The sequence below is a fragment of the Crocodylus siamensis genome, chromosome 3 (assembly GCF_052110815.1).
Source record: "Crocodylus siamensis isolate JL-2025a chromosome 3, ASM5211081v1, whole genome shotgun sequence".
NCBI lineage: Eukaryota > Metazoa > Chordata > Crocodylia > Crocodylidae > Crocodylus > Crocodylus siamensis.
Genome location: NC_143397.1, coordinates 247,315,857 through 247,341,720, shown reverse-complemented (window position 1 = coordinate 247,341,720; position 25,864 = coordinate 247,315,857). Strand labels below are relative to the sequence as shown.

The 25,864-nt window shown below is 48.4% G+C and overlaps 1 protein-coding gene across 6 annotated transcripts in view; it reads left to right on the top strand.

Annotated features, from left to right (window-relative positions):
- Positions 1–25,864, top strand: part of ST3GAL1 (ST3 beta-galactoside alpha-2,3-sialyltransferase 1) — a 122,170-nt gene that overhangs the window by 57,670 nt on the left and 38,636 nt on the right. Inside the window, exon 1 of one of the 6 annotated variants that reach the window (XM_090040688.1) lies at positions 24,551–24,808. The exons of the other annotated variants lie outside the window; for them this stretch is intronic. The gene's annotated coding sequence lies outside the window, so the exon portion shown is untranslated. Of the gene's footprint in view, positions 1–24,550; positions 24,809–25,864 lie in introns of those variants that run through there. 6 annotated transcript variants of the gene reach the window in all.

The window sequence follows — 25,864 nt, the reverse complement described above, 5'->3', positions numbered from 1 at the left end:
GCAGTGGGTGTGCTGTAAATCAGCCTTTTTTCCTAATGCTACTTGTAATGCTTTTTGTGGCAGCACACATACACTATATGTGACAAATACAAAGTGCCATTTGCCTGGCCTTTCTCAACCAACAGGCAGGCACGTCTATGAATGCCATCTGGTCTAGCAAACAATACTGGAGATGGGAAGATACTTGGCCAGGAATCAACCTAGTTATTGCAGAGAGAGAGAGAGAGAGAGAGAGAGAGTGTGCTATCAGCTTTTCCATTCGTGTTACTCAGCTCATTGCACCAATGTGCCCCACAATATTAGTGGGCTCTGTGCTGCTGGAAGTGCCACCTCTCCTTGTAAAACTGACGCTTTGGCAACCTGCACTCCTTAAAGATCCTGCCGGTACTCCTTTCTTAAGAGCAGTAATGTTAACCCCTGTGTCCTGCTCAAACTGGGTCCTTACGTTCAGCCCTCCCAACATGCTGCTTGGGATATCAATTGGATACTACATTGTTCATGAGATGCTTTTCATCCTTGTATGGTGGCCCTGCATACTATGAAATAGTTACTGTATTTCACTACAGGAGAGCTGCATTTCAGGGGTGAATACAGTGATCAACTCAAATGGTTGGAAATAAAAGAGACTGCACACACACAAATAGAATATGTTGTACGCTGGACCAAAAAAAAAAATCCCAGTGATGCTTGCTTGCGTAGATTCACCTGGCTGCAGTGCTCAGGTAATTAGCCATTCCAATAGAAAATGAAATCCCCTTATCGGTAGCTGTTCTGTGGCTAAACACCACTTTTTTGCACTGCTGCCCATCACACCAGTCCATGTCCAGACTGGCCGTGCACCTGGCGGGGACTGCTCCTTACCAAAGCCCAAATCTTTGCCTTATCATGGGTCTTTAGAGAAGTGAGGCATAGGCATGAAAGAAACCACCAGGAGCACAGAATGGATTTCCTTGGCATGCAAAATTATTTTATTGCTACTTCAGCATCTCCCCTTCAAATTATTCACCTGCAAAATAAACAGAACCAGTGAAAACGGGAGGAGAGCAGCTGAGTCGGGAGCAAGGCGCAACGTGTCCAGCTTTGTCAGTAGGAGCCAGCACTGGCTTCTAACCTTGCCACCGCTGATTTGCTGGTAGCCCGTCTCTGCCTCAGGTGACCATTACCCCCAATCGTATAAGAGAGCTAACGCCACCCTCCCTCATGAGGGGTGCTACCAGCCTTGATTTTAGGGGAAAATGTGCTGAGATCCTCAAGGAATTGATGCTGTACAACTGTAAGGAAGGAGGAAGCGCAGTATGGGACTGGGCTGATAATTGCAGGTGTCGTAATACAAGGTGTGTGTCTTGTTGGGAGGGATGATTCGGGGAAGGAGGAAAAATAGTCGGGTTGATGCCTGAGGAGCTCTGTTGGAAAAGATGCTGCCATGTGTACAGCAAGTAACCCATCCATGTGTTGGGTTACCCTGTGGGTGTTAGTATATGAATCGTGCACTCCCAAGGGCTTCCTCCCCGCAGAGGGTGCTGGCCAGGATTGAGCAGCAAATGGAAATACACCTCCTAATTACATCGCTGTAACGCCTGCCAGCAGGCTTTGCAAATGGTATCTAAGCCTTGCCTCCCCTGTAGGGTTGGGAGTTGTATCCACGTATTACAGGAAGGGAAACTGAGATACTAAAAGGTTGTCGCTGACTCTTTTGAGGATATTCTTTAAGTCTGGGGGCCTCAATTCTTGGGTTGCTTGGCTTGCGGTGCTAACTGCCAAACTCCTGCTGACATCGGCAAGAGCGTTGGATGCTTGGCCCAAAGTGTCTCAAGCTGGTGTCTAACCCCACCTGGGGTTGAAATTGTCCTGGTTTATAGAATCAAGACTACTGCCAGGATCATGACTCAGATCTCAAGGCAGACAGTCATTTTTTTCTTTAAACATTAGACTGTTTTTCCTTCCCTCGCTTGCTCGCCACTAAGAAAACTGCAGGGTAACTACTTAGCTGACTTTTGCAGTCATCCCCAAATGCCCAGGTACAAGGCCAATGGGTGACTACACACAGTGCAGCGGGATTTGGCCAGAGATGGCACATCAGGAATCCATTGCTACATATGGCCACTGGCTACACTTTGCTTTTACCTATCTCCGCCTCTTCATTTCTGGCATTGGCACCATTGTGGAGTGGGTTGCGCGGCTGTGCTTTGACATCACCGGAAATGTCAGAGTTGAAAGTTTAAATCAGGCTCAGTAGTGCTACATTAATGGTAAGTGTAGGTGCATAACACCTCATGTAAGTGTGAACTTTCATCACCAATGGACTCATGCTGGATCAGACGTTCGGAGGGATGGGGCGCTCGCAGCTCCTATCGACTTAAGCTGGAGTTGCCGGGACTCGGCACTTCTGAAAATGAAGCCTGTTGCTGTTTGAGACAGCCTGTCTTCACTCTGCTGGGCTCTTAGCTCAGGGTTTCTGAGACAGGGGAAGGCTTTTTAATTTGTTTCCATAGCAGATAAGTCACTGAGGGTCTTGGCTCCTGAGTACCTCTCTCAGATCCAACCACAATGCAAGCAGTAATAATACTGCTGCAGGGGAAGCTGAGCCTGTTTAGCTACCGGGCTTCAGACTTTCAAGTTAGCTGGGAATGCGGCAGGGGAGAGTCGCAGCAGGGTGGGAGGTGCCATCCCGCAGCGAAGGGGAAAAGGGGAAGGGGAAAAGCCACTGACAATAGGCACTGTGTTCAGAAAAATAGAGATGTGCCAGTGCATGGCAAGGTGAATGGGCTCCTTTGTGTTCTCACAAAGACACATTGTGAGCGGCTTGCGGCAGGTATTGTAATCCGCCCATTGGCACTGCGGGCAGGTTCAGGACAGTACTGCTGAAGGGGCTTGGACTGTTTAAGGGAGCCCTTCTCTCCGCAGAGCCATGGCAGTGATGATCACAAAGGCTTCTTCAGGCTTGGTTGTGCATTCGCCCTGGCGCAAGCAGCCTGAGCAGTGCGCACCTAGCCAAAAGCCTTTGCATTTTTCCAAAGGAGATTTTCAAGCTTTCCTACAACTGAGTGACTCAAAGTACCATTTTTGTCCTTCCGCTTTGCAACTGCTGAGCCAGCCTCAGTACTAGTGAGTGGCTGGGGGAAACTGCAAGGGCTCTCTGGAGTGCTCATCATTCGAATGAAGTCTTTCCGTTCTCTGAGTCCCCCACCTGAATCGTGCTGTGGATCTCGCTGGGGTGATGGAGGAGAGGGCAGAGAGTTACTTCCAGAGAAAACAAAGAGCGCCTTGGGGCACGTTGAATGGACTTTGCAGCAGGGGTTGACATGGGCTGAATCCCAGAGGAGGGCTCTTCTTGTACCAGGCAAGCTGTGCGGGTGATTTAATGAAGCTCTGCTCTGTCAAGCTTGGGGGAAGGAGACCGATGTCCCTCGCCTTGTTTTAACCCATCTGCAGCAGAGCCTATGAATCTCTGGGGGAGCTTGGTTGGGATCAGGCTGGCAGAATTTGGCCCTTCCACATGAGAGCTCAGATTGGGATGAGCCCCTGCGTGGGTTTGCTGGAGTCAAGGCAAGCATGATGTTTCCCCTTTGCACACCCCACTCCCGGAGCAGTCACCTAACCAAGCCCTGGGAGCATGGACAGCTTGCTTCTCAGCCCCCGCCACCTGAGCGAGCCAGGCGGGGGTCCTGGGGGCTTTCAGTAGTCTTCCTGCGAGGGGGAGTTTTCCCCATCAGCATCTCAGACCTCCCTCTCAGCATGCCTGTCGGGGCACACTGCCTCTTTAATGATACTGTTTTCCAGAATGTCCTCTTGATTTTGCCCTTTCCTTTAGGGTTAAGGCTTGAAATGCCCTGGAATGAGGTCCACAGCCCTTTGACACTGCCCACGTCTCCATAGCATGCAGGAGCCCCATTCACCATGCTGTGAATGTAGCACGTGCCTTCAGATCCAGCCCCGTTCTCCTCCAAGCCCTCTACTTCCTCGCCCCCTTTCCTCCTCGAACGAGCCGTACCTTTTCCATACGCGCTTCACAAATCCAGTCCGGTCCCTAGGCAGAGAGACTGCTTTGAGATTTGGATTAAGGAAAGATTCACCTAAAAATGCACCTGGAAGACAAAGCCCAGGGTAAGTCTAACCCTTCCCCCGGATCCGCATTACACCAGGGTACAGCATTACCCCATTGTAAAGGCTGGTGGCTCCACATCCCCTCAATGAGTCGTGTCCGTCGTGCATCCATCAAAGCTGAAGTCGGAGTGAAATGGCCTGTGTAGCATCCAAATGCATAGCCGCCTCTCCGAGGGGATGTGGGAACGCTGCCAGCCCCAAGGGACATGCCCGAGAGGGGACACAGGTAGCAGAATAGTAGCTAAGAGATGAATGCCTCATTACACAGCTCAGGGAGCACAATGCCTTGATCTCACAGTGCTCCCTGCGTGAAGCCAGTTTACAGATCCCGAGATACCACTTCACGCTCGCTGATTTAGCTTCCAGCCTGCCTGGCACGTCGTAGGAGAAGAGCTAATGCCGTGCTGCGAGGCGCCACGGCACACGCAGCAAGCTGGCGCAGGCAGCGTGCGGCAAGCAGGGTTAGCTTTACGTTCGAGAGACTTTCCATCCAGGAAAGTGAAGTTAAAGGGCTGTGCACGCCTCAGCCGGGCCCTCCCAGCCAGCGTTCCCTAACCTGTACAGCGGCCCGGGCAACATGCACTCAGCTCCCTTGTGGGTCTGTGGTAGCAGACAGTTTTTAATGACATAATCACCTACCTCTTTCTAGGTGGGTCGGTGATCAATCACCAAATTCACAGCTACGGACAGTCTCGGTCCCCCCATTGGGTGGTCACACAACTTGAATCTCTAATGACATCTGTCTTCACTGACAACCGGGGGGTTTCTGGCTTGAGATCTGAGTTGTGATCCCGGCAGTAGTTTTGATTCTATAAACCAGGACAATTTCAACCCTAGGTGGCCCCCAGCTTGGGGTAAAGGTTAGGGTTAGACACCAGCCTGGGGTTTCTGGCTTGAACGTGATGTGGGAGTGACTTCGGGGCTCTCTCTCCCAAACTGTGGCTAGCCCGGTGAATCAAGCAAAGTGGGGCGCTGCCTTTTGACTCCTCGTGGTGGCAGCCAGTAAGCGCGTTTCGGATTCACAATTGCACAAACAAATAGCCACTGCAGAGATGAGAAACGGAACAATTTACTGCGTGTATTAGATTAAACCGCTGCGCTGTTTGCAGCCAGTTGGGTCAGGATGGATGATCTGGGTTGCTTTCTTAAGAAAGGCAAGATAGTTTTTACACGCAGTTTCCATGTCTTTATTGGAACTTGGGGCTCCCCGGTGCATTGCCTCAAGTCTACTCTGTCCCTTGCTTTTGTAGTTTACCGTCTGTCTTGCTGTGCCTGGAAGAACGGTACTGGTTACTGTCAAGAGTAGGATCCAGGATGTAGGGCCTTTGAAATCGAGATGCAAGGAAGACGATAATGCTACAGGGGATTTACACCAGCTAAAGATCTGGTTGATGATCCGTAAAAATATATTGGTAATTAAAAAGCTTCTCCCTTAAACAAGCAGTGGTGAATGATGTGAAGGACCGAATTCATGGTACGTCACTTCCCTGATGTTCATTTTGATTTTCTAAGTGGAGTAGTGCAACCCCAGTAAGAACAACCAGACAACAAGGAGTCAAAACCCTGGGAGCCAAGTGCCAGGAGATAGCAAGATGAAGCTCTTCTGGACAACGCTTCCCTGCCTCTGCCAGAACTGCTGAAAAACAGTGATGCCCTGCAGCAGCTGCTCCATCTCTTACAGAGAAAGGCGTATGTCAGATCCTCTCCAGGGCTCTTGACTGCTAAACTCTGTTTGTAATGACTTCCTTATAGACGCAGTCATTATTTCTTAGCATTTGGGGGGGGGGGTTCTTGAGAGGGTGGGAGAGAGCAAGAAAGATTAAAAACTAACATCAGTCTGTTTAGAAATAAGTAGAACAGGGTTTTTACAAGAGCTGAATTCATTAAATAAAAGGTTCTTGGAAAGTCCCCAAAGAGATTTTAATTGAAAGCGAAACAATATTGTTTTCCCGTTGTTTAACTGAGACCACACAGATAAAAATACTCTCACTCCTGCTCGAAAAACCAGCTGCAGCTGCAGAGTGGGGCTTTTGTTTCTGAGCCACGAGTGCACTTCAGTCTGTGCCCCATGGGGTAATTAGGTGTGGGATTTTCAGCCCTGGCTTCACCCTGTGCTACTAAAATCAGAGAAAATTTTACTGGAAACTTCAAAGCTGGAACAGTGCTGGGTGAGAGCTTTGAAAATCCCAACCTCAATGTGCCTGTAAGGTCATGAGCCCCCCAATCCTGAAATAACATCAGTGTGGGTAACAACCTTCTCCCATCCAAATTAGGCCTGTTTGCAACCGCACATGATGGCTTGTCCTCCTGTTCCAATCTCTTATGTAGTATTACTGGGCCCTGCTATACAGCTACCAGTTTGCATCCGTTAAGCAATTTCTGAGCATGCAAATTTCTGAGCTGTCTTAAGAAGAACGTCATTTGAGTAAAAATGGGCAAACGTTAGTACTCACTAGGCGCAGCAGTGTCGGAAACAACCTGTGCACCGCTGGGACTGCGCAATAAAGGTGGTTACTACGCAGTCATTTAGTACTTGCTAAAGCACTGCACTCTAACACCTGAGCAGCTGGGTGCACGTGCAGATGCACCCACTGTTTCGCTTCCCTCCGTCACCACCAGATGACCCAGAAGTAAGCAGCGCTATGTGAACTTGCCGTACCCAGCAAAATTATCTTCCAGAATGCATGTTTTTGGCTCCCATAACTTTCAAAGGGGATGCTGTACATGTGATCCTGAGGACACTCAATGTTACAGGACCCTGCAGCCTTTGTGCTATCACACTTGATGCCAAGATGATCAAATCCTAATATTACAGGTTATACCAGATGTGAAGTTGTACCAGATGGAGATGGAGAGGGTCAGTAATGAGATAGAGAAGCAGGCAGGACAAGATGGTACTCGGCATGACGGTGCAAGCTCAACCGAGTTTGTAGGTGCAACTTGCTGGAGTGTCTGTTTGTCATGCATAGGACTCAAGAAGCTGTGGTGGTACCTGGTAACCCACCAAAGGCACAGTGTCCATAGTCCCCGAGACCAATGGCTGCCAGTGTCCCAGTGTTCATACCAGGTGAGACGTGCAAAAAACTGGAGATGAAATCCTGCCCTGTTTAGTCAATGGAAGCTATTATATTGCCTCCCCTGGGGCTGATTTTTGTCTTGGGCCCAGAAGGATGCATCAGCAGAGTGAAATGGCCTGTACCACAGGGCAAGTGTCAGAAATAATTGCTGGGGTATACATCCAAATCTGCTTCCCTCCTCTGAAAGAAACAGTTCAGACAGTCTTCCACTCAGGGAGGAGTAGTATAAGTATCTCAATCCCCATCTAATAATCATCAACCCATGGAAAGAGTTATGCTATCTCCAGCTGTGTCTGTAGATGTGGGACCTATTGCATTTCTGGTGTTGAATACAAATCTTATCACCGCTTTGGAGCTATGCCTCCTGGAATTTGGTTCCTGTATTCTTTGATTGCCACTTAGCTCTTTAAAGGCAAAAGCTTTGCTTTTAGTCTGAATTGGTTGCCGGTGTCTTCTGTGTCAAACTTCCTTTAGTCACAAAACCTTGCAGAGCGCAATACAATGCCACATTCTTCTTTACTCATAAACAGCCATTTTGAACTCAACACACAAAATCTAGCCCTGCTAATCATGCCCCTATGAATAAGTAATGCCGTGAATTTCTCTTTGAACTGGAAAACCCTTAAATATGCACAAAGCCTTGGCTACCTTAACAGTCTTTTTTTTATATTGAACCATGTCAAGGCAACTGAAAGCAAGCCGGCACAGTTTGGTGCACGCGTGTGTTTCTCCAGCCTTCCATTATCGCTGCCCACATAATTTAATATTAACATTTTTAATACGCTTTAGAATGCAGAGTCAAGCCGCCGTACGTGGCGCTTCGATATATGCAAATCCTTTTTGTGTGCGACTCTTGACATTTTCATATGAGGGATTATGCGAAGCCTTCTCTGTGCCTCTAATGTATGCTAATCTTTGTTTCTTTCAAAATGCTTTTCAAGCCTTCGTAAAGCCATGATTCCTCCTGTGCTGGAATCCTACATCTCTGCAGTTCTCTACCAGGGACAGGCTGCCTTTGAGTCCAAGGCAGACTTTTTCCATTGACCTCGGTAGGCCAGGACCCAGCCCTTTGTGCAGAACTGCATCGCGTACGTGGAGACATTAAGATTCCTCGTAGGCAGCGCATTCACGACTAGATTGATCAAGGCACATTTGGAGTAGATTCAGGGTGGTTAGATGTCTAATTTAAAAACTTACGAAAACACCCCCCTGTTTTACGGCTTTATAACTATGTTTGTAACACCTTTGGTAGGCTGGTAACACATACTCCTCATGGCTGTGATATGTTTGTAGCAGCTGTTTATTGACACTTGAATTAAACAAGTGCTTGGTAAAAGGCGACTGCTACGTTTCCCAAAGGGTGTGCAGCAAATTGCATGCTGTATACGCCCTTCTTTGCACACCCCAGCTGTAATTTGTGCACCAAGACAAGATGCATGGGTCTATATACCTCTGGGAGCTTTTCTGTGAGTGGTTTAACACGCGCTTTTCTACTCATTCACTATATTGTAGCTTCATTGTAGCACAAGCGCAGAAGTTAGATCACACTTAGATTAATGAAGTAACATGTCCCAGAGGTAATATCACCCCTTCCTTAGAGAAGATTCAGCATGTGTAATGAATAAGTGTTTAATGCAGCCTCATGATAGCTGGTATAATTGATTATCAGACAAGACTTATCAGTTTACAAGGCAACAAGCGTGCAAAGAACTCTTTGTCCTTGTATCATGTTAGAGAGATGCTCAGCTTCCTACACAGACACATCAGAGATTACCATGGGGAACAGCCAGTCTGACCCTTTGCACTTACAGGATTATACATTACATTGCTAAACACTACTTTTTATTTTATTTGTATGGAATACCGCAACCAAATGACAGAACAAGCTATAAACATCCTATAAACAATGGCACTGAGGGATAAGGCTAGAGTGACAGTTTTAGATTTGATATCCATCACAAGGCATCATTAGTATCCTAGTGCAGGTCTTCAGTGCAGCCATTAAAATGATAAATAGGACAGTTCTCCATGATGTTTGCTATAGTTTGAATTTTCCACACTTGTATTCAGGGTCTTTAATAAGATCCCATTTATGCAGCAGGTAGTTAGATCTACCATGTCCAGTGTGGTCTATGTTGTCCAGCTCCACTTTGGTAAAGCAAAGGTAGGAGGTTTAGATAGGGAGTCCGTGGTGAGAAATGTATTAATAATGTCAATTGTGTTCCATTGCTGGATCCATTTTTTCTTGATGTCAAAGTTTTCACTATTCAGCTCTTTTCCTGCACTCCAAAATGGCCTTCTCAACTTAAGCCTTGGCCTAGGGTGTGATTAATGTCCTCAAAAATTGGTAGTGAATTACTTGTAAGCAGTTTTTTTGTAGACTCTTTGGCTAAATCTGGAGACTGTATCCAGAGAATGTCAAAAATTCAGAGGCTGCATCAATTCAATCTTCACTGATTAGTCTAACCTACGTAGACTGAACCAATAAGCAAGTGAACAGACCTTCTGTTTTGATTCTGGGAATGCAGCCACATGACTTCCATGGCTCAGGCCACAAGCTGGGGGGTGTTAGAGCACACGTCCCTGCTCGGCTGGAGCAGACAGCTTGGACCAAGGCTAGCCCACCCACCCTGCAAGGGGGAGTTTGCTGGGGAGATGCAAAGCATCCTGGGATGCTGGGGGACTGTGAGTTAACTTGAATCTGGAGTGGATCTGGGACAGAAGTTCAATAAACTGATTTAAACTAAATCAGTTAAGTCTGATACTACAAACGTCCAGGTTTCTTAAACTGGTTTTGGCCATTTTGAAAGCGGATTATGTTCACTGAACTTCTGTTGTGTTACAACTTTAAACCGGTTTCCGATCACTTATTCCGGTTATGTGTAACTTCCGTCCCTAGCCTTAAAGTAGCCTGTTTACACTGAAGATCAGGAAGAGGGATATGAGAGAGAATGGACAGCCAAGGAACAGGAGTGGATTTGCAAGTACCTGTTATGAATCTCACTGTTTCAGTCAGTTGAGAGTTAGGCTGGTATGGGCACTCCTGCCCCAGACTAGGGCACAATACTCAGCTGCTGAATAAACGAAAGCCAGCGCTGATGTTCTGAGAACTTCAGCATCACTTCCCCAACTTGTACCAGCCAGTTTTGAGATGATGCTACGTGTGACAAGTTTGTTCTTAGTTTTTTGTAGAAGATGCCTATAGATGAGACTATGGTCAAGGTGACCTTCTAAATATTTGGGGTTGAGTGTATAGTTGACCAGCTTTCCACAAAAGCTGTTTCTCACCTGGACAATAATAAGATTAAAAAAAGGAATAAGCTGTTTTGTCTGGGTTGGGCTGCAGGTACTATTCATTAAAATAGTCTTTTAATTTTGTCAAATCGTTACTGAGCGTACTTTCAATAAAGCTACTCGCTATTATCTAACCTAACTGTTCTTTACTACTCATGGCATGGGAACACCTGCCAAATGCTAAGCACTTCCCATGTACAGGAAGTCAACGTCCCTTCCTAAACAGCTCTGTACAGTAGGGACTTGCACTGGGGAACAGGCCACTGGGGTCCTGTCTTAAAGCAGCCAGTAGACAGGAAGGCAAAACATCTGCTTTCAAGGTGTTTAAACCATATCCTTTATTTGAACCCATTCCGTCATCCGAATTGAAACCAAAGCATGCAGTAGAGTTCTCCTGTTTCCATTACCTTTCATTTCTCTCAATTTCTAGCTGAACCACCACCACAATTAATTTCTCTGTCTAGTCACCTAAAAGTGGAGGTCACTGAATTCTCCGTTTCCCAAACTGAAGAAGTCAAAATCCCAAATTCTTGCAAACTGAAGATTTGAAGGAAAAGTATATTTGGATTGGGTCGGTCAAAACATTTTTTGTTTTTCTTTTGAACTTCAGTTTTTTGCTTGTTTATTATTATGTGGTGACTTATTTTTTCTGGGAAAAAAGGTGTTTCGTGCCAAACAAATTGGTCTTTTCACTTTGAAAATGGCAAAATGTCTTATTCTAGGAGAAGAATAAACTAAAATCAACCCTTGATCATGAACAGCTCACTTTGAAGAATCAGTGTTTTCAAGCAAAAACAAATAGAAACAATAAATTCTGGACCAGGCCCATCTGGAGGACTGTGGCCTGTAGTGAGGTTGGTAGATAAGCTTGTAGCATGGGATAGAGTTACTAACCGGTCACCTGAAACTTCCTTGCTCCCTCAGCTGTCATCCAGACTAGAACATGCACAAGGAGTGGCATATCTTAATTCATGCCCTAGGACAAACCTAACAGCATGGAAAGGATTCAGCTCTGAAGAAAGTACCTTGTCCAATACACATCCTTCACAAGGGAGGCCGCACAGGGGACCTGCCATCCATACGAGGTTGCTTCGTACTGTTTGGTTCTCTGTGCTGAATGCGATGGGATTTTTCAAGGGGTGCAGGGTGTAGCCGTGTTGGTCTCTAGGCATAGACAGACAAGGTTCTTTGGGTGAATCTGATATCTTTTATTAAACCAACTACATAGTTGGAAAAGTAGGATTTTTGAAGGCATTTGTTAACTCATTAGACTCCATCCGCCATTATCCAACCCCCTAGGGAAAGCAACTGCCCCAAAAGCCGTACCGTTTTATCACTTATCAGAATTCATTCAGATGAGTGCAATCGGAGAATCTGGTGAGAAACTGTAGAAGAAAGTTGCATTATTCAAAAGTTTTGAGATGTTATTTTAAATTTTACATGCACTCTCCTTTGCCACCTATACACGTGAATGCACAATGGAAAGCCAAACCCAATTAAAAGGTCACGTTTTAATAATGTTACATCTATTAAATACAGTAGTATGTCATAGAGAGTGGTTTATTAGATGATGCCAACAATTACATGTCAATAAATAACTGTTTGCCGTTTGCATAATTGAGGGCTCAGCTAACCGAGATTCAGAAAGCCGAGGAGGTACCGTACTTAGCTTTTGAAACAATAAATGCTCAAACGTGATTGACGTTGCAGGGAGGCTTATGTGTCAGCTTGGAGTTTTGCTTTCATGATTTGTGTTGCAACAACTCATCTGAATCTCAGTCATGAGCCAGGACTCGACTGTGCCTAGTGCAGTAGAAACACAGAACAAAAGGGTAGCATCTGCTTCACCCGTTCACAGGTGCTTGCCCCTGAGAAGACCTGCTACCTGGTCTGCCCCGTTTCAGGCATGCGGGATTTCTGTGTATAACCCAACTTGTCTGCCCAGCATTGGGTGGGGAGGTGTGGGATGGAGAGGGAAGGAACATACTTAAAGAGCTTTTGTTATAGCAGGGAGTTGGGGGAGGGAAGATTTGGATCCTGAGAAAGGGAGAGGTCAGATGACACCGGCAGACTGGGGAGACAAGCATGCTTTCTTAATTAACTGAGCTCAGCTGGGTGACCTGGCATGAAAGCTGCTTTCCAGCTGTGCCCATCTGTAGGGGCCGGCCCTACCAAGGATTTCTTTTCCGCCACTCGAGTTACCAGCAGCACGTCACTTCAGCCTCCAAGCTAACATCCAGCAGGTCTTGTTGCACTGAATCCGCAGGCAACAGCATGCAGAAACTGGACCCGGGGCTCTGGCATCCCCTCCTTTGTATCTCCACTACCCCAACGTGGCACACGCTACAAAGGGGAAAGCAGGAGGACCCCTCCCTCCCCCCATGGGCACCTCTGGCAGGTGAGTCCATTTCACAGCTGGGGTTGCTTTGCAGAAAGAGCGGCCCCTCTAGCGGGATGTAATCTCTCCGAGCATTGCTCTTCTGTGAGGTTTTCTGTGGGCAGAGAAGGGGAGGTTGCATGGAGCAATGTGCAAGCAATAGCTGGTTTCCTGAAGTGATGTGTGAGCACGCCGACCGAGTTTGGGTAGAGATGTGCCAGTAGAGGCTGAGCCTTAGCTCTCTCGCTCCCTTTTATAGCAGTTATAAGCTAAGAAAAGTCACCTGGTGAGGTTTACTTTGGAGGGCTTTGGTTAATTACCAGCTGCTAGTGGTTTTTCTACAAAAGCTGGTGTGAACTGAAGTGTGGTTAGGACCGTTTTGACTAGAATATACAAACAGCGACTTCCTCAGTTTACCGGGTCCCTTCAGGTTCAGCTGATACCAGGTGTGGCTCCGGTGATTTTGCTGCGGTGCGTGTTTCCCAGTCGTAATCGGTTATTTCACTGAATGCTAGCCTGGCGTAGCAAGCGCGGCTCCAAGGGGGAGGCGGATTCTGTTCTGACAGCGTGGTCTAGATACTTCCCCGAGCGCTGCATTGAAGCGGGGCAGGAGGAGCGCTTAGCCCGGCAATGGGAAGGTTTGCCCCCTGCATCTTGGGATGAGTTGGTGGCACTGGCACCTATTTGCCTGATAAACTGAGCAGTTTGAGTTGCTGAGGGAGGACGGACCTGTAACCATATTGGCTTCAGTGCGCCTTGGGTCAGGTCCATGAGAACATGACATCCAGCCTGGTGCTGTATCCCCAGAAACACTGTAAATTTGCCCTATGGCAGAGATCATTTTAAGTAGGTGTTCTGATACTAAGGCTCTGCGTGCCTCGTGGATAGGCAGATGCTATAGCAGAAGACTGGAACCCACATACAAATCAGACTTGTAGCTTTTCCTGGCCTTTCCAGCCCAGGTGAATGCTGGGATTACCTGAATGCTCTTGGTCTAGGAATGAAGCAAGTGAACAGACACTCTCTTTTGATTCTGGAAATGCAGCCACATGACTAGCGTGGCTCAGGCCACAAGCCGGTGGGCACCAGAGCACACCTCCCTGCTGGGCTGGAGCAGACAGGTTGGGCCAAGGCTAGCCCACCCACCCTGCGAGGGTGAAGGGGGTTGCGGGGGAGATGCAAAGCATCCTGGGATGCCGGGGGACTGTGAGTTAACCTGAACCTGGGACAGAAGTTCAATAAACTGATTTAAACTAAATCAGTTAAGTCTGATACTGCATCCATCCAGGTTTATCTTAAATCGGTTTTTAGGTGAACTCTTGCTTGTGCAGAATGTTTGCTAAAATTTTTTTTTCCAACTATTTAAGTCACTTTGTCACCCCTTTGGGCTTTGCTCATCAGTACTGTGGTCTAAACCACTCCTTGAAGGACAGAGCTACTGCGGCAAGCGGGGGTGGAGGAAACTAATGCCTGCTCTGCCGGCCCATGCAGGGAGTGGTGGTGGCTGTCAGTGCTGAGGCAGAGCTAACCAGGCACCAAACCTCTCCTGACCCTGCATCTCCAGCCCTTCCCTCGAATGCTGCTGGGGGAATTTCACTCACGAAACAACCCCATGATTTGTGTTAAAGTTTGCCATGGTAAAGCTGTATGTTCAGGCAGTGGAATAGACATGCCCATGCCAATTCCCGTTAGGGCTGCACAGGGGTGGGTGAGAAGGCCATTTAGGAAACTTGGAAATGCCAGAACTTGAGTGCTCCAGGGATCTCCTACCCAGCTGGGCACCTTGGGCCTCCCATGGCCTCTGCACTTCAGCCTCTGCACATCGATAGATCAGATACGAGTTGATTTATGCAAACTGTTAGCCTCAGAAACGCATAGCTCTTCCACTGCACAAACTCTTTCCATTTCTCCCCATCCATTGTGATGAATGAAATACTCCCAATTCTTGGGATACCACAAGGCCGGTGCCGAAAACACCCTGGGAATTGCTTTGCACTGGGCCAAGACTTCCAGTTCCTCCTGAGGCTCACTGCTCTGAAAACACTTCCTTTGTTGCACAAGGCCCTTCAGGATGATGAGCTGGCATCCCCCGGGGCTACCCTGCTTTCATAAATCTTGAGCTTCCCCACTGACAGCCCAGCCTGCCCGATGTGTGCGCCACAGTGTGACTGTGACAGTCAAACAGATTTGTGTATCAAGCTGCAGTAAAGAGTAGGGGCAAAAAGGCCGCAAATCATTCTCTTGTGAACTGAAAGGCAGGCCGGACTCGAGAGCGGCTCGTTCCCTTGCTACGGGCAGGCGATACCACAGTGCCTTATCTTCTGTTTCGACAAAAAAAAGCCAGCACTGGGGAGAAAAGGTAGGAAGACTGGCGGGGGATTGTTTAGCTCTTACAAACCCAATCTTCTCTGCTTTTTAATTAAGTTGTCAACCAGAAAATAGAAAAGTTATCCGGCAGCATTGTGACAGCTTGTTCCTTTTACCAAGCATGTAGGAAATGAATTGCATCCGATTTGTGTAGGTGTGCATAACATTAGCAGTTTACAGAAAACTTCAAGGGAGATTACAGAGGCTGCAACACATCTGTGGCCCTCAAAGTCTTTGTGGTTTTCTAGGATGCCCTCCATGGCTCATCAGCATGCGAGTCTGTGAGCCGGGAGGTATGTCTGAGCATCCGACCCTGGAAGCTCCAATTCCTGCCACTTTAAATGAGGGAAACTGTTTGCAATGTTGGTGGTCCAAGATCTGTGATGCTTAGGCCAGCAGGTCTGATTTGGAGCAGAGGGCAGTCCGGCACATGCACATAAGCCAGTTCCTTGCATTTGCCATCACCCAACACTTCCAGTGGGCAACAATTTTTATACGGGGTTTGATTTAGCACGTGCATGTGGTATCGAAGCTTTATAGCGCTCTGCTTTCAGGGCACTGGCCTGAGGCAGCTAGGCTCAGAAAAAGGCCATGCTGTGGATATGAAGGGCATAAAGAGAAGGAAAAGAGAATGTTACTGGGACTTTTTTATTTTATCCTTCAAAACTTGCTTCCGCTTTTTATTCTTTTCTCCCTGCTTAGCACATCCCACGCAATGACCATAAACAGAGCAGCTTGCAAAGCCCATCAGGTTTGCACTGGAATGAGTAATGGGCTCCATCACATTCTTCTGTGTAAAAATCCTCTGCATGGCTGCAGTCCCCCAGGCTTGCACTCAGCTGTGAAATATCTGTCCCAGCTATGAATAATGCTGGGGTACTTAGCACTTCCTTAGTGTTATGCATCTCCCAGGTGTGGTACAAACATAACCACTGGCGCTTGACTTTGGGTACTCCAAACTCTCTAAACAAGTACCTGGGGCCAGATTCGTATCCACCATGTAGGCACATACGTGGACTGTATGGGCATTTATACACGTGCACGCGCCGCAGCGCTGAGCATCTGTAGAACCATCAGTGCTGAGAAAATGGCAGCGGCACACGTCTGAACTAAAACCCATCAAAGGTGTTTTAGTTCAAAAGCGCACCACCGCGCTATTTTCTCAGTGCTGACTTCCTTTTCGCCATTTATACAAATGAGTGTGACGCAGCACCGGGCGCATCATCTCGCATGCGGAGCAGACTCGATTGATCAAGTCTGCTCCGACACAGTGGTTTTCTGGTGCATTGGAGCAGACAAACTACGTGCCCAAGGGCAATTCTGTCACAGCTTGCTCCGCCCCAGAAAATCTACTACTATACAAGATGAATGGGTCATCCTCACCGTGCTACTTTTTGTGACTCAGTCTTAAAGGTTCAGGGATGTGTGTTACGAGAACAGATTAACAGATTCCTAGATGCTGGGGTCGGAAGGGACCTCAACAAATCATCAAGTCCGACCCCCTGCCTAGGCAGGAAAGAGCGCTATAGTTAAACTTGATACCTGAAGTAGGTGTGAGAGATACTGCACTTCTCTTTGCGACAGGTTATTCCCACCCTGCCATCTGAGCAACTCCAAGACCCAATTTAGATACTTGGATCTGTTTCTTCTTCTGAGAAACATTATCTATGTAAGATAGGGCGCAGGGAGTGAGACTTTAGCCTGCTAAGTGCTACCAAATCCTTGGATGAGAGGCAGTCTAGATTAAGTTATTGTGCCAGAAAGTGAGAAAGAGTTGAACGTGGCACTTAAGAACTGCTGTTCACCCAATTAGGAGTTTCATAAGTAAAACTGGAATTTTAGGACTGCAATAGGGTGGAATAGATTCACTCCTAAGCACCTAAGTCCACTAATATGCCTGATGGGTGGACTGGAATCTGCTACCTTCGGCATCAGGGCTATTTGAGCTCTCGGTGACTTTTCTTGTTGGTGCCTTCCTTGACATGAGACATTCCTCATGTGAGAGGGGTCTGAAGAACAGACAGTCCTGGGAGGATCCCAACATTGAGATTTCCCAAAATTGGTTTGGTAAGGAGATGGTTTCAGCCTTTTGGTACTGGCCAGCGGTTCTGCCCTTAAAGCCGACAGGCCTCCTCCGAGGCTCTGTGCCTGGCACTGGGTGTGGGTTGCGTGTGGCTGGACCAAGCAGCATGTACATGAATTGCTGCTCCCTCCAGGACAGAGAGTTCTGCAAAAGAGGCAGCGCAGCCGGAGGGAGAATGGGAAAGGATGTCTGTCTTCCCCTACGCTAGGGACAGAAATTACATATCAACCAGTATAAGAGATCAGAAACCAGTTGCAATCTGTAACACAACAGCAGTTCAGTGCATATAAACCGCTTTCAAAATGGCCAAACCAGTTTAAAATCAACCTGGATGGATGTAGCATCAGGCTTACTGATCTAGGTTAAATTAGCTTATTGCACTTCTGTCCCAGATCCCGTCCATATTCAAGGTAACTCACAGTCCCCCAGCATCCCAGGATGCTTTGCACCCCCACCATGCAAACCCCACCCCCACAGGGTGGATAGGCTAGCATTGGCCCAAGCTGTCTGCTCCATCTGAGCAGGGAGGCATGTTGTAGTGTCCCCCCTCACCCCGGTTTCTGGCCTGAGCCACTGCAGGCATCAGACTGCAGTACCAGAAAATGTTCACTTGCTGATTGGTTCAGTGTGTGCAGTTTAGACTAACCTACAGAGATTAAATCGATTCTGCCTCGTGCTTTCTGACTGTCTGTACTTAGCCCTAGAGACAGTGCGGCACTGCACCGTGCTTACCGTGCGCATCCATTGTGACATGAAATCCTACACCTTTGCTCAGCAGCACTGCTCCAGCATGCTGTTGACTGTATTTGAGCATCTCCCCATAGAGCAACAGTTATTTCTGGTGAGAAAGGGGAAAGGCCCTCCTTAGCTCTGAGACTTCTCATGGAGGACTTTGAGCAGAACAGCCTGCTCCGCAGACAGATTCCCCTTACTCCTCTCCTCTGGGCTGAAGAAGGAGCTCTATACCTGCCCCAAATTAAGCCAGCATATGGCTTAATTTCTGATCACAGGCTCAAAAATACTGCAGAAGTGTAGAGCAACAGCTGTGGACTATTCGGCACAGCTGGCCACGACTGCAGCCACCCAGTCCCTCCGCAGCACGCTGAGAAGGGAGGAGCAGCCCTGGGCTGGCAGGCTCCACCCCCCCCCCCAATCTTACAAAGCAAACTTACTAGAAAGCAACATTGTTTTAAAGATATTAGTAGCAAAAGCCCTTTCCCCTATAAAACAAGAAATGCTGGAAAAAAAGCCATCTAGATCAGCTGGAAATAAGAGCAGAAAGATTAAAATGAAAATTCAGCTTGGAAAAAAACACAAGGTAATAACACATGCAGGTTCCCTGGGCAGTATAGAGGTCTGCAGTGCTGAATGGCTGGAGCGGAGAACTCTGTGGGTGACTGTAGGCAACTGTGAGCTACAGGTTTGTAATAATGTGGTAGTAAAGTATTCCAGTGCCGCACAAGCGGAGTCACCACGCCATGGGACAGCACAAGCATTCTGCAGGGTTCAAGTTCAACAGCATCAGTGAATGGGAAAAAATGTCCTTCTCCGGAAGAAGCTGAAAAAGAGCACAACCTCCCTCTCCCCCCCATCCAGTGAGGCTAGAAGGATTGATTGCTGTGGTCTCAAACACGGGCAGCTTGCCTGAGTGGTGATTAAAGGCCTCCTGGTATTTGGAAGCACCAACAAAGGTGGTGCTTAGGGTGGCAGAACAGAGTCCTGGCATGAAAGAGGATCTGGTAAATGTGAAAGAAAAGCTGACAGGGGTGGGAGGGCACTGTGGACTGTGGTGTCATCCCAATTGTGGCCAGTTGTGGCCTTGGGTCCACCACAACCTGCTGGCTGGAAAATTGGCTCTGTAGTCGGACCCAGAGAGTAGTAACTGATGGCAGTCACTCATCGTGGTGCCCTGTGACCAGCGGGGTCCCTCAAGGCTCTGTCCTTGGACCCATATCGTTCAACATCCTCATTAACGATGTGGACATTGGAGTCAGGAGCGGACTGGCCAAGTTCACCGATGACACCAAACTTTGGGGCAAAGCATCCACGCCAGAGGACAGGCGGGTGATCCAGGCTGACCTGGACAAGCTCAGCAAATGGGCGGACGAGAACCTGATGGTGTTTAACACCAAAAAATGCAAGGTTCTCCACCTTGGGAGGAAAAACCTGCAGCACCCTTATAGGCTCGGCAGTGCTACGTTGGTTAGCACTACAGAAGAAAGAGACTTGGGGGTCATGATTGACCACAAGATGAACATGAGCCTGCAATGTGATACTGCGGCTAGTAAAGTGACCAAAATGTTGGCGTGCATCCATAGATGCTTCTCGAGCAAATCCCAGGACGTCGTTCTCCCCTTGTACTCGGCCTTGGTGAGGCCGCAGCTGGAGTACTGCGTCCAGGTTTGGGCCCCACAATTCAAAAAGGATGTGGAGAAGCTTGAGAGAGTCCAGAGGAGAGCCACGCGCATGATCAGAGGTCAGGAAAACAGATCTTATGATGACAGGCTGAGAGCCATGGGGCTCTTTAGCTTGGAAAAGCACAGGCTCAGGGGTGATCTGATGGCCACCTATAATAAGTTTATCAGGGGTGACCACCAGGATCTGGGGGAACGTCTGTTCACCAGAGCGCCCCAAGGGATGACAAGGTCGAACGGTCACAAACTCCTGCAAGACCGTTTCAGGCTGGACATAAGGAAGAATTTCTTTACTGTCCGAGCCCCCAAGGTCTGGAACAGTCTGCCAGCGGAGGTGGTTCAAGCACCTACATTGAACACCTTCAAGAGTAAATTGGATGCTTATCTTGCTGGGATCCTATGACCCCAGCTGACTTCCTGCCCTTTGGGTGGGGGGCTGGACTCGATGATCTCCCGAGGTCCCTTCCAGCCCTGATGTCTAGGAAATCTATGAATCCCCAATCAAAAGTGGAGAGAGCCATGTTGCAGTGTGGAGCAGTGAAAAATGAACAGGATTAACAGTAGGCAGTCCAAGAGCAAAGTACAGACCCTGCAATGCCAGAGACAGCTGAGCTAGAACTGAGTCTCCAACCTTTGCTGGTCCACAAGCCAGTAGCCGGCTGCGGCAGTATCCTGCTTGACTCTCCCTGTCACCCTCACTTTTAACTTTTTCATCCCCTGGCACCTTGAGCAACCTCAAAGAGCAGTGCATGATCCAGGGCTGGCACCGCTGGGCTAGAGTACTTTTATAGCTGTGCAAGCCTGCGGGGCGGTGTTCTGCTGATCTCATCCTCTTGCACTTCTCCCCGTGATAAAAAGCTTGTTCTGCTCTTTCCTCCTTGTCCAGAGGCTCCAGACAGCCGTGCTGGCTTTGCATGCAGCAGGCTCAGCATGGGATGCATGGGCCTGAGGAGGAATTTAAATACCCTTGCTCAGACTCTGACTTGCATAGGAGGTACAAATTTCCTCTTTCCCCTGTAGCAGCCTAGTAGGGATGGTGTAGAGCTGCCTTAAACTGAGCCCCTGCTCAGGGGCCTACAAGGGGCGTTGCAGGGGAGCAGCATTAACAGGGTACAAGTTCGTCACGGTCACGCCTGGTCCCATGCTCCGGCTTGCACAGCTTCCCGGCTGCATCCGCCTCGTCTGCTTCTTATTAAAGCGCTGCTCTCTCCTCCCCCCCTGCAAGCCTCTCAGGGGAGGTGCAGCGTGAAGGAGGTTTCTTATAACACAAGGCCAGTTTCGGACTACCCTGTTTTTTGCTGCCGTTGTGCACAGGGGAATGGGGTTTGCCGATGTGCGAGACTTTCCGTGGCTTCTGGACATTGGTGGCATTTCCCGGCTTTGTCTGGCATGGCTGATTTCAGTGACTCTGAAGAACTGAGTGTGTTCAGACGTCCTCCCGCCATGCGGGACCTTGCCGGGGCGCAGAATGAATGGGGTCAAAGCCTGCCGTGGTCACTCCTCGTCCACGCGTTAGCCCGCAGAGCTTCCACCTTCCATCCCCCGCCGCGTCTCCGGTGAGGTACGCTCTGCACCAGAGGGGCAGGGGTAGCACGTGCACTTCACTACAGCTCTGTTGTGCCAGCCTTGCCAGTCCAGTCCTCTGCTTTCCCAGGACTTCGTGAAGCCCCCTGCTTCGGCTGTTTTCCCCCTCGCTGCTGAAAAGGCATATCTCCTCTCTAGTCTGTGCCTGGCTCCCACACCAGCTGTTGGTCCTTACAACAGCTCTTCCTGCTAGATTACAGTGCCCTTTACTCTAGCTGCTGTTTTCTCCCCAACGCTATAAATCTCGTCACCTCTCCGTTTCCTGTTTGACAAGCCAAGCAGATGGAGCTCTTTAGGGTGGTCACTGCCTAAGGCATTGTCTCCGTTGCCAAAATTTTTCTTATGGCTTCTTCCTGTCCCTCCCTCCCATTTTTAATGTCGTATTTAAAGTTGATGAAAGCATCTGCATCCATGCAGCCCGTTTCCAAGAAGGGTCCCGGTCTGGGACTAGGGCACCAAGGGCGCCTATACACGTGCAGCAAAGCTGCTCCAACACAGTGTAATTACGGCGTCTCAGAGCAGACTCGATTAATCACACTGTCATTATTGTGCTCCAGTAGACCCCAGTGTTTCATGATCAGCATCCCCACACTTCAGAAAGGTAGTGGGGGCTTATCGAACGAGCTTGAGTTAAAGCACCCTGCCACCATTTTTCAGCGCAGGGATGCTGATGCAGAAGATGCTCTGGCCACTTTAATAAGAGCAGGTCTTGGAGCCACTCTAATTAAAGTGCCCCCCCGCCCCAACTTCTGACGCACATGTATAAATACCCCAAAGCACTACAACAATACCAACAGTAATACAATAGCAACTGGGGGTGGGCAACCCAGGCCAGCCCAGGTCCAGGTTTCCACTCTCTTGGCAGAGCAAAATAATAGGAATGGAAACACCTGAGCTGGAGCCAGGTCACACCTAGGGTGACAACTGGGCTTTGGGGCCTTGATTTTCCTCTCCATGAAAGATAGTGCTGAGGGCAGGGCAGCATCTTTAAAGGCAGGAAGATGGGTTTGTATGTGTCCTGCTCACCCAAACTGCTTCAACTCCATTAAAAGTTGTCCTGTAGATAAGACACGTTGCTGACCCTTAGACGAAGAGTTTAGCCCTATTGCAGGATAGTGATTTCTCACTGTGGCAGGAGACAGCTATACTCTAACCCGTGCCCTGGCACTGGTTGCAGCTATAGTCCAGTCTTGCTTAGTGCCACACAGGGGCATTGGCTCAGTTGAGTGCTCAGGAGGGCAAGTCACTAAAATGAGCTATTCCAGACAAAACCAGGTGACACTGCAAGTGTCCAGCAGCAAACGAAAGGCTCACACCTCAGCAAACACTATTTCCACATCAGTAAAAAACAGGGGAGCCCAAACCCAGCCTTGTGTGATAAACCTGCCTTCACTGCACCCCCTGAAAGGCTGTAAGTGGGGGAAAAAAGTGCTGGGCTTGAATGAGAAGCAGACAGAGACGGCTGGAAACTGGAGGAGGTAGGGACTGTTCAACCCCCATCCTTTGTTTTTCCTCTCCCGCATCCAGCTTGCAACTCTGTGGGAGGTCAGCATTAGCCACACACCTTTAGTCCATTAACACTGAGTTATGTTGCCTTCGGGGAGGAGCTGGAAACAGCCCTCCCTATAGAAGCATTTGGCATTGAAGGACTTAAAACCACAATAGGGGAGAAGAAAGAATAGCTTTTGGGCAAGGATGTGGCAAAAGAAGCCTTGATCCAAGGTGGTAGCTATAGAGCGCATCTACATGTCACCCTACATCTCTGTAGCGACACGCTATGTCACCGTAGCGCATCACAATGGCAACATAGGATAACGTGGGTCTACACGATTTCACCGTGGCAGCACAATCCCCCAGTTTAGTGCACTGCTATGGCAAAGCCATGGCAAAAGCTAACAGTGTGCCATGCACACGGTGCAGTACAGGAAGCTACTGCGCCATGACTGAGTACTTCCAAAGGGCAGTCTTCCCCCTCTTACAGCCTCAGGGAAGGTGGAGAGTGAAGGCAGGTTTGCCCAAAGCCAGTTTCAGGCTCCCCTGGTCTTTTTTACTGATGCCATGGGCAAGGAAATAGTGTTTGCTGAGGTGTGAGCCTCTCGTTTGCTGCCAGACAAAAGAAGTACTAAAGCACGGCACAGTAACAAAGTCACCGTAGTGCAACGTGTAGACATGCCCGTAGCGGCCTGAATACAGTTCCAGACCAGCAGGACTGTGGGGCAACCTCTTCTCTAGTGGTGCTGCAGGTACAGCACTGCAACCCAAAATGCCTCTGCCTTGATCCCCATGGTCAGCTGCCATCCTCCTCTTTGCAGTCTGTCAGCCCAGCCAGGGAGCATCCAGCAGGACAGCGGGGTGTTTCCGTCGTGGCAAGGACCGTTGTGTGCTGGGGGGTCGATCACGTACTCCAGATCCAAAGGGAAGAACCGACGGGAACATTTTGATCACTGTATTGGATTTAACTGGTGACCTAGAGGCTAAAGCCTAAATGTATGTCCAAGCCCAACAAAGTCAGCAAAAGCCACGTTCAGTTCAGGAGGTTTTTCATCAGGCCCCAAATCATCTCAGCAGTCTCCGGTGCCATCCAGCCAGTGTAGCCCTTTTAACCTGCACTCCTCTAGGAAATGTGAGTATACATAGGATTCAATATATAACGTGAATTAAAATAGCATGCCCTGTGGATAGTTATACACAAGACAACCCAGGGCGACTCTTCTGGTTTCTCACCTACCCATCGTGTGCTATAGAAGAAGGTGCGATTATGTGGTTGGAGACACTGGAACCAAGTGTGTAAACAGAGCATTTTTCAACAGCAAGTCTAAATGCGTGTTTTAACTTGTAGCTGTGTTCAAAAAAAAAAAATCTTGGCAACCTTCGTGTTTGTTTAGGAGCCCGGCACAGCTCTCTTGCACTTTCACTACATGAAATATTTGTTTTAAAAAAATCTTTTAAAACAAGCACACCAAAAAAAAACCCTCCCGGAAATTATAGCTTTTAGGAGGTTTGAGGTTGTTTTTGTTTTAACCCAGGCTGTTTAGTATTAGAAGGCAACTTTACCCAAACAGACCAGCATCTTATGCCAGTGATGGCTCCTCCAGGGTCATAAGCGGGAAGCTTTTTGCTTGTTTAGATGCAGTCATCGACAGACTCTCAAGGTGATTTTGTTTTCTATGTCTTTCATCACATGCACACGCATTCAGATGGAAATTTGGAAATTGGGAAGCTGTGAATCCTTCAGTGAAACATAGTCTGGGCCTGAGCCAAGTGCGAAGTGTGTCTGACAAGCCCCGAGTAGCAACAGAAGCTGCATTAGATAAGAGAAGGGGGGATGTACATCCACCTCCCTGCTGTTCTGCCGCTTCCCGCTACGTACGATACAGCAGGTCCTCAAGGGATCCAAAGCCTGTTGTAATCCATGGAAAGTTTCTCTGTGACTTCAATAGACTGTTGGAGGACCCCTGAAGGAGGCAGGGAGACTGGTTGGATGTGAGCCTCAGTTAAGGTCTCTATAGTAAGTAATGCACGTATACATGGGGGGTTAAGGTTAAGGCAAGATTTTACATTTTGTGGGAAATAAATATTTCCAGTGTTCCCTGGGTTGTTCCGTTTTGCTTTTCAGAGAGTGCTGGGACCTAGACCAGAGGGCACCTTCCCTCAAATGCAAAGGGAGGCGCTGAATCCGCCGGCTTGGGTTGCCTTTAATTCTGGATCAGACCCAGAACTGGGAAGGAGTTGCTTTCAGCCCCAAATGGGCGAGTTCTTCCACAGACTGATATTATTTCATATTGCAACCCCAGTCTGGTCTCCATCACAAGTGGCACTTTAACACAGAACGAGAGGCAGTCTCTACATTGGTGTGCTTTCAATCTGAACAGCCAACACATGGGGGGGAAAGGAAGTTTAGTATCTATTTCACCGATCAAACGCAGAGATGAAGTAATGTGCTAGTCATACAAGAAGCCCACTGCCGGGAACTCATCTTCTCAGTCCTAGTCAGTACTTTAGCCACATAAGCAGCCTTCATCTGAAGATGATCTGTGAGATTTCTGAAGTGTCTCGTTCCACTTGTAGTTTAGTGAGAAACTCAGCGATTAGCAGCTCATGTGCTTTGCCTGGAGTGTACTTTGTCCTGCGGTAACTTGTTCATGTGCCCATACCCCCCAGGGCTGATCTGGCTTATCAAAACTTGCTGCCCCAATCCCCCTGTCGTGCTTGCCCACTACCATCATTTGATGCAGACCTTGGCCTATTGGCTGAGATCAAGGGTAGTCCCTATTCTAGTAGGAGATGCCATGGTCACCCGGCCCGGATCACTTTAAATGGCATTGGTGGGGTGCAAGATGGAGGGCTTGTCCAATGCACAGTGCGCAGGCCCCCCTACAAGAGTCTACTATAGCCTCCCAGTGGAAGGATTTCAGCTGCATACTTTATTTTTAAGGAGGTGGGGGATTTCTCCCTAGCTTGCTTCTTTGTCCTTTTGGGTAAGGGCAAGCGAGATTCGGGGGCATCTGAATCCCCAGGCCTCTGGGTTCGGGGCTTGAACGTAGGAAGCCTGCCAAGGATTTGG